The 9,860-nt window shown below is 33.0% G+C and overlaps 1 long non-coding RNA gene across 1 annotated transcript in view; it reads left to right on the top strand.

The window, feature by feature from the left end:
• LOC106149221 overlaps nt 1–5,398 on the top strand; it is a 6,684-nt gene extending 1,286 nt beyond the window's left edge. Inside the window, exons 2-3 of the long non-coding RNA XR_001235250.1 lie at nt 2,929–3,012; nt 5,360–5,398. This is a non-coding gene — a long non-coding RNA (uncharacterized LOC106149221). The remainder of the gene's footprint in view (nt 1–2,928; nt 3,013–5,359) is intronic.
• Nucleotides 5,399–9,860: the final 4,462 nt, after the last annotated feature.

Here is a 9,860-nt window from a genome sequence, read left to right as displayed (position 1 = left end):
CACACACACACACACACACACACAGAAATATTCACATTAGAAAACAAAACAGTCTGCAGCATATAGCATGCCTACATTCTGTAAACTTTTATTTGACCTGGTTGCATGTCCATAGTCAGCTACTCTGTAATTCCTATACTGTGGAAGATCAAAGCAAGAGCATAGCAAATTTGAGCCCAGTCAGAAAAACTTACTGATTTAGTGAGACCCTAGCTCCAAAATGAAAACCAAAAAGAAAAATAAATAAATAAATGGACTGAGGAAGCAGCCGAGTGCAAAGGCCATACGATCAATCCCCAGTACAGAAATCCTTGCCTTAACCCTTATTCTTCCATAGATCACCCTCAGAAAATACTGCATATCATTCGCCACTTGCCAAACGCTTCCATTTTTCTTGTCTTCCTGGCTGCATGAATTCTATTAACAAAGATTCAGAGGAACACTCAGAAGTAAATATGAAATTACGTTTTTTGTGGATGTTATTGTTTTGAGACAAGGTCTCTCTGTGTCGTTCAGGCTGGCCTTGAACATACTATGTACCCCAGGCTGGCCTTAAACTCTCAGAGATCCTCCTGTCTCAGCCTCCCAAATGCAGGAATTAAAGGCATATAACACCATGCCCAGCTACAAAATATTCTTACACTGGATTATAAGGTAAAGGAAATTTGCATATATGAATAGCAAAACTAGAAAAATTAATGAGTAGATGAGTCTTTGTTTTAGAAAATAGCTTCACCTAATCCACTTATTTCCATCTCCACCCATCCACTGCTAGAAGTTTTTCTTTTTTTATTTTGTTTTAAAGAAAAAATAACAAAAGCAAATTAACAACCACAAAGCTGTAAGCACAGCAACACAAAAACAATGAAAACAATATAGAATTTCAAGCAAGTTCGGAGGAAATTAACAACGGTTGTAGTCAGTTAATATTTCATAGTTTACTGAATCTTACATGCCTATATTTGTTTATCTGAGTAACCAATCTGAAGCTACCAGTTTTTCTAAAGCTTTCGTATCGCACTTAAACTGCAGCAGCCTACTTCCACAGTGTCCTTTCCTGCCCACTCTCCATAATACACAGACTATATTTTTGAAATGAGACATAAGTATTTAAAATTTATCTCACCTTATCCCATAAACCATTTAATAAACTTACATTTTCTTTGAGAGAAAAACATAAACAAGATTCTGCAACATGACCCGACATTTCTAACATGGTAAGATCCTGCCTCCCCTTCCTGGGCTTCTCTTCTGCATTTTCTTCAGTGTGTCTTGAAGCAGAAATGGTGCTCATGTATTTTATCTTGGAGAACTCATTTGTTCTGCCTTTGAATAAATGATCAGAAAATTGTTCATTTTTAGGCAACAGGTATAAAATTTCATATTACCAAATTATTGTTAGAAATGGCATGATAGTGTAACATGATCAGACAAGATATTGAAACATTATGTTAAAGATTGCTCACAACTTAAAAAATACATTGCATTAATACCTCAGTTCAGAAACACTTCCGTTGGTGAACAGTTGGATTCATAAACAGAAGCATCTCGCAAAATTTTGCTTCTGTTCCTGAACTCCATATTGGGTGACAGACATGACTATGACCAGCTTCCCCAGAATCATGAAATGAATTCAGCTCATGAACCAAGACACCACTGTACTGTATATATATATATGCATATTCTATCCATGCACATATCTGCATGACAGACAATGATGGAACAAGCAGCAATGAGCACTGTTGTAATTAATTTACTAATAGATTTCAACTGATAAATAGCCACAGGTTATCAATATACATAGGAAAACATCTGATTTCTTGCCACTGGATAAAATCTGTTTGTATTTCTATGACAAGAACCATTTTTAGAGACTTTTCCATAGTTCATTAAACTACACACGATATCTGTACAACGTGGAGATAGGTAGCCTACAAAGATACTCTCCTCAGGACACCTGTCAACCTTTTTCAATTTACCGCAAAGACTCACAATTTTTCCTAACAGAATCCCCAGTCATGTTCATGAAAATCTCAAAGATTATCTCTTGAAGTAATAACATTAAAATGTTGAAACTTATAAGGCCATCATTCAAATTCTTTCTGGAATTTTTCCTGAGTCATCTCACATTGTACTTTTAAAAGTTCAAAAACAGACTCTTCCAATATATAGAAATTGAGTCCAAGAGACTCTACCCAATATAACCAACTGTATCTATAAATTTGTATAAATTCCTCGCTAGGAAAGTGCCCACAATTTTTCACGAGGTATAGTTTACCTGAAACCAGGTTTACATAATCCCAATAACGCAGGCAACAGTGAACCTGGTAGGAGGCCAGTTTTCCTGGCATTAGCTTCAGCATAAACCAATCTTTTTTTTCCTTAATATTGCCTGCCCTGCTCACTAAACAAATATAATACTCTAAGGAAAACGTAAATTGTACAATTAATTCCCCAATTATGATCTGATAAATGGAGGAGACTTAAAGAATCTAAATAAACAAATACATTGTTGAAGTAATAAAAGATTTTGTGGAGTTCTAGATTCTGGGAGTTACTGAGAATCAGATGCAATATTTCATTTCTCTTTTGTTCTAGAAAGTGGAAGACCAAATATTTTACAACTTCCAAAGTGATCCCCTGACATTTTCAAAGATAAATTTTAGGTGTCAAAGTTATGCTGCATTTAAAAAGATAGTTTTAATATATTTACATGTTTGACATCTGATTTGGGGAAGACAAGCTTAACATATTTGTAAGACTAGCTTTGAACACTTGTGGGAACATTGGTTTGTGAATATAATACTTAGTTTAATCACAGTGACAAGAAACATTTTAGAAATACATGTGTTAGGTAACACGGATGGAAAGGGCCCTTGATATTTCATAAGTGAAATAATTTCTTCTCATTTTCTTTTTTTCTTTCAGAACTAATGGTATAATTAAGTCATCAAAAAACAGAGAAAAAATATTCTGGCTGAGCCTGAAATTTTTGCTTTGCAGGCAGACTAGGTAAAGGAGGTGAAGATGACATTTCATACTGTGGTTAAAGTCATTAATTAAGAAACTCAAGTAGAAAGCCCATTAAGTTAACTTTGCTGCGATTTTAGCACTTTTCCTCACTTTTTCATAGATTTAAGTATTATATCCTAGAGTTAATAAAATGTACTTTCCAAGTTTTCCTTTTCATCAAACTTTTCATAAAAAATCAAACCAAAACAAAACACCTGACATTTTACTTGAACACAATGATTCTCGGTATGAGAAGTTAAATCTATGTCAATGCTGAGACAATATTTCTGATAACAGGAAACCCATTCATCATTGCTATTTATAAGTGATTCTATGAATGCATATTTTAATAAATTTCAGCTTCATTTCTATTGAGTTACATGTCGGAAGTCATAATTGCTTCTAATAAACAATAGCTCTTTGGAATTCTTAAATAGATTTTAGTATTTTGATCTATAAACAGCAAAAGCAAAACAAAACAAAAATGATAATGACAACCATTGGTTTTGGACAAACAATTCTTCCTAGAAACAAAAGTACACATACAGTTTTATTTCTGTTTTATTGATCTTAGGATAGCTTCAAATCCATATACTAGTGATTTGCTTTAGCCCAAGTAACTAACTTCTGTTTCAGAGAGAAATTCTTGCATGGATGCCTGAGAGCCCCACGGTGCACAAAGGCATGCTGGGAGGTGAGCAGATTGCGTGGTCCCAGCGTCAGGCCTCCCTGCAGTGATACGTGTTCATTTTCACCGAATTCTCTCACCTAGGAGCATTTTGGTCTTTGTGACCAAAACCTAAATCTTCTCTGTAGTCTGCAAAAATAAAAATGCAAAAATATATTACTTTAAATTATGCATAGTGATCCAGGTTTTCCTATTTTACCTTACTTAGAAATTATTTTAGTAATTAACTTAATTACTTTAAAATTAGTTATAAGAATGGCAATAATTGCAATTTACTGAGATCAAAGCAATGAATGAAGCTAATTTTAAGTTTGTTATGGTTGCACTTGACATAGAGTCCTAAAATCTGCTATAATCCTACAGCCAGCATTGATTACCATTGCTCCGGAGATAGAGTTCCGCAGAAATATTGCTTAGGATCATTTCCTTGCACTGCCACTTAGCTTCGAGGAAATGATGGCAAAATCTTCCAGTCTGTAACATAATTATGATTATTAAATGAATTAATTAGGTAAAATTGCTTAAGATATTGTTTGTACATTACCAATGGGTGGCCAGTTTGACTGTGTAAGATAAGTTTTAAAAGGAGATTTTTCAGATCAATTTCTTTCTTTTAAATGAAAATAACACACAGAAAATGTTTTATAAGATTGTGTATGAAGAATATAGTAATCTTCTTTATAATCTTACTGCCAGAGATAACTAATACTGATATATTAGCATTTCTTTTCTACAAGTCTACGCAAATATTACTGTTGTTTTATTTTTTTAAAAAAAGTTAGAAAATGTGAAGCCTATTTCATAAAAGGAAACATGTGAAAGTGTAGCAAGTAATTAATTTTTCTTTAGAGTTTCCTGTATTTCAAATGTGACGAGGTGATCTTGCATTCTTTAGGGAACAAGGACAAACAATTTATCACTTAATTTTTGCAATGAGAGACTACCTGATAGAATACACACCTAGAAGCTCCAGTGGTGCAATCGGTTATTGTGCCGTACTTATAGAATGCTCAGCTTTTTACCCCAAAACACACTCACACATACACTTTTTTATTTTCTTCCTTATGTATTTTAGTATTATCTCATCAATATCCATAGCAGTTCTATTAATATTCAGTGTCTGTGACACTGAACTTACAAATCTTAAGAATTATGATGTTTATGTGTTTATTTTTTCTAATACTTTAGAAAAGTGTATTTTCTTTATATGTTCTGAAATATACTTATTGTACATTATAGGTCTCTTTTAAATAAATTGGACTTTAAAAATACTGTTAGAATAATTTTTTTTAAATTTTGATTTATATAATTCAAATTTTCTGGTATTACCACCTACCTAACTTAATGTGGAGAAAAATTAGCAAAAACTAATAAATTTGAATCATTTTCCCCCAGTGTTTCTACCTTTTATTTACATATCATGATTTTTTCCTATGACCAGTATTTCTAATTTAAAACTATATGGTTACGATAAATGTGCTTAACTGTTTTTGACATTAGAGTTTCACCAGTAACTGTGGATTTAAGATAAAAAAATTAAACCTAAACTTCATACTGGAATTGTTTTTAGAAAAATGAGTGTTGAATTTTACCTGTTACAATTAGTAATGAATTATTAGTACTTTAGGCTTTATCATTAAACTCCTGCTATTCTTCAAGTACTTGCACCTTGACTGTGATGGATGGAAGAGAAGTGATAAGGAAAAGGAATCTTGAACTAAGAACTCCATGAACGACCACCATTTTGTACAGGCAAGCATATCTGTTTAATGTAATTGCACTGATGCAGGTTTGTATGATGATAATCTTATTTTCTAGTGGTCAGACTCTGACTCTTGGGAGATAGTCAGATGTATAAGCTTAATTGTGATAACCACAAATACTACAAAAATAAATATTTGGACAAATAGCAAAGACCTTGGTGTATAAAGTGAAAGCAAAGCATTTTTCCATTAATTTTTCATAGAACACTTTTGAAGCAAAAATATCAGTAGTGTGACTTAGGAATAATATAGTTATTTGAGGGAGAAACATCTTTTAAATTCTTATTATTCCATGTTTGTTCATCTATACATAATTTTTCAAAAAGTGAGACATCACAATGAAAGATCTGAAAATAAATGACGATAATTTGCATCAACCAGTTACTTCAGTTTCTAGCAACCTGCATTTATCCATGTGGTCTCACATATACTAATTCAAATATTTCACAATCACTGCCAGCATTAGAAACGTTATATAGTAGCTCAGGCAAAAATACAATAAAGACTTTTTAGTTAGTTTTGGTGGTTGCGGTACTGGAGTTCTAAAATGAATAGATATGATTTTGGACAGGAGAGATCTCTTCCATTTCTCTTTTATTCTTCTACTTCATTATCTTCAAAGTGTGAACTATACTATCTTATTTTATATTAAATAATATTTTTAAGATATACTGTTCAATAAGAATGTATTCCTGTATTTTGACAAGAGTAGTAAGGTCTTCACTTAGTATCCATATGGGATTGATTCTAAGATCCCCACGGTTGCCATGGTTGTGGGTGCTCAAGTCCCTTATATAAAATGGCTTTGTATTTCCACAGAACTTCTGTAGACACTCCTATATACTCTAAAGTGTCTCTAGATTACTTATAATGTGTAATGCAGTGTAAATGCCATGTAAATAGCTTGCTGTACTGTACTGTTTAGAGAATAATAATAATTTGTAACTTTTTACTACAAATTTTTTTTTAAACATTTTTATCCACAGGTGGTGAATCCATGAAGGAGGAACATGCAGATGGCAAAGTTATAAATTCTATGCAAAGAATTTTCAATCCAGCTTAAAGTACGCAATGTTATATCCACCAGTTAATTTTAAAAAGGCACGCATATTATATTTAAGAAGTCCTAGAAGTTATTAAATCTCTTCCTTGACTTTAGAAATAAAAGTACTTTGGGTTTTATTGAAACCAAACATTCCTGCCTTCGCACAGCAAAAATACAACCTGAAACAATCGTCTTCTGCTCATTGCAATATTCTGCGTCAGTGTGATGTGGTCCCACCGCAGACATTTCAGTCCTTACATGGGTGGGTGTATTTGGTGTCAACTTCAGCACTAGGTACAGTTAATGATTTCTACTTAAAACCCTTAATACACTGCTACATTCAGAGTGGACATCTATGTAATGGTGTCTCTATAATTCTTGAAAGGTTGAAATGTAGAAAACAGTCAATATGCTGGAGATTTCTTCTATTTGAAGAATATCCACAGAACTGGTATGATCATGACACAAATTTCAATTTCAATTTCATATCTGCTTAACTCGATATGTATTTGCACTAACTTCATTTTTAAAAGCCATGATTATGTGACCAAGTCTACATAAAGTAACTTGAAGGAATTAACTTAAAATAGATTTTCCATTCTTCTTTATTCCTTCATCATTGTTATAATTATTATTTTCACACCAAATACTAAGTATTTAGTCACATTACCTTCTTATATACCTGCATTAAGGAACAGTAAAAGGTGGAATTAGTTCTCATGGAAACTTTAAAATTAGATAAAGTATATATATATTTTTGCCCTTTACCAAAGGGCTTCAAATTTTTCCTAAGGGCTGTATCTGAGATGTTTATATCAAAAGATCTCTTCCAAAGATATGCGGAAGTGAATTGAGTACCAGAGTTTACAATGTCATATTAGAGATATATATTTCCATTATTTGGTAAGATTAATAAAATATTTCACTGGAGAATACATAGTCCCTTTTGTTAAATTCTATGGCCTAGTTCATCAGTTCATAGCTCACTGCGGTCCTCCCCCACTATGAAAACCTCCCCTCCCTCCTTCGGCTATCCTTTACAGCACCCAAAGTGAAGACAGACATGTTTGTTGCAACGAACTGTTACAGATGGAACAGTTTTAACTGTACTGTGATCAGTTGTTAATATTTCAGGAAAGTTTTTATGCTTTCTGAAATAAACTGCATGTTTAAATCTTTCAGATTGCTGCACATTACATTAATTTACTTCAGTTCTTATCTTGTGTGACGATTGTACTGAAGTTTAAAATTTAGGCTATGCTTTTAATTAATTACCGAAGGTAAGAAATGTTAGGAGGAAAGCAGGAATGTTATGATTATGGTTATCTTTTTATGATCTGAAACATATGAATTGAGGTATCTCATTATTATTTTTCAAAGTAAAAGCGGTCTATGATTAACAAGGTCTACATTTCAATTTTTCACATCAGTAAGCACTTATTTATATAATATTTTTCTAATTTCTCATCACTTCCCTCTTCCTCTTAAAATTAAAAAAAAATTACTAGTAACTGGAAATAGGGCGCACATATCCAGGAAATGTAATTTGGCAATAAATGCTGTTTTGAAATACTCTGCATGGTTTGTGGATAAATATTTCTTTAATGTGTGTAATTACTGGATCAGCAGAATAAATGTGGTCATGTCCTTGTAATTAATACATTGTCAAAAGTTCATTTAAGTATAATAATTTTACTGGGAAAATGCTGTCTATGTGCTTCCTGCAATAATTTGTTAAATTAAGTGCAATAAATATAAAATTACCCTTAAGAATATATTTTTTCAAGTTCTCAATGCATGTTAAATAATGCTTTTAAGAAACTTGTGTGTGCAACTCTGTTATCTTAGGCCTTACTTCAATTAAAATTACTCAGTGATGTATATGGATATATACTGCTTCTATATATTACAATATGACTTTTCTAGAAATTTAACTTTGGGTTTAAAATACAATATAATATATGTTAGAAATCATGCTAATAAACAGCCAGGATTTTTGCAAACCGCCATGTGCTTGCCTTTAATGCAGGAAAGTATGACCATCTCCTTCTGTGGGAAGCTGAGCATTTATCCATGGAGAATGAAATCAAAGCAACAAGGATTTTAGAAGTGGAAGTGATCACCTCATGCCAACCCTTCATTTTATAGTCTTCTCTTACACAGCTCCAAGGTCTCACAGAAAGATGCTGGACGTTGTTATCTAAAACAGCTGTGGGTGTTCAAGGAGGACACTGATAAATTAAAGGTGCTTTGTTTATGATCTTCTGGTCAAACACCTATAGAGAATGTGGTTTACATTTACCTGTGAGGAGGATGTAGCTGAAAATTCTGTAAGTAAAGGGCAACGAGGAAATAAGAGACGTTCAACAGGGTTGGAAGCAAAATGCAGTGAGTGGTAGACAATGCTTGGAGTAAGCTAGGAAGTCTTTTCTTCCTTGTTCAACTAAATAACAGGTGAGGGATAAAAATAAATATAAATGGGGTAAAATGTGAAATAAAAGAGAAAATGGACATTTGCTAAATCAATAAGCATATGTTGCTGTATGATGTCAGATTTGATGGTATCTTCATGTCCTCTTTGCTTAGATTTTTTTGATAGAAAATAATATTGACAACCTGCAGCAATAAAAGCAGCAATTCATGTACACGCTATGTAGTCTCAGGCAGTTTCCCCAAGCATTTTAATGATCCTTTGTAATCAGCTTGTCAGTCCAAGATCTCTTCAGCTTTAGAAGAGGTGGTTGCTTTGCACTTAAATCCACATCTTACTATTCTATTGGTCCATTTTGACCCACAATGGATCCCATGTCCTCTTTAGCTTTTCCAAAGTATCACCAGATCAAACTTATTCAGTGTTGAGTGAAAAACTGTTGAATATAAAGGAGTTACTTAAACATCTTGGGGTGAAAAAGATTCTGAAATGAAATATTAGGCATTACTACACCTAGAAATACATCTACTGTTTTTCACCTAGTAAAACAGAGGTCTGTAGAACACTAGCCACTTCATGAAAAACTAGAGCTCTGCATTCTCATTCAGTGTCTGCATTTCTTTTACTCTTTTTTTTCTGTCTTGGGCTGCTTTTTCTCCTGTAATTATGCAGAACTACTCAGGTATTTGCTATTTACTAACTTCATGGGTCAATGGGTCAGTTTTAAACACCCAAGAAGCTTCCAAATGTCACGTCCCACTTCATAAGTTATACAATTCCCTAGGTATACAAAAATACCAAAGAATTTTTATTAATCTATTTCAGATATAACAAAATGTCTGAAGCAGGGTGTGTGTGAAGTAAAGAGGTTTGTTTGACTCGTAGTTTCAGAGACTGAAAGTCCAAGATCCAGATGAGGGT

The sequence above is a fragment of the Chinchilla lanigera genome, unplaced genomic scaffold (genome assembly GCF_000276665.1).
Source record: "Chinchilla lanigera isolate Chin_1 unplaced genomic scaffold, ChiLan1.0 scaffold00039, whole genome shotgun sequence".
Lineage (NCBI taxonomy): Eukaryota > Metazoa > Chordata > Mammalia > Rodentia > Chinchillidae > Chinchilla > Chinchilla lanigera.
This window is presented reverse-complemented; position numbering and strand designations above follow the sequence as displayed.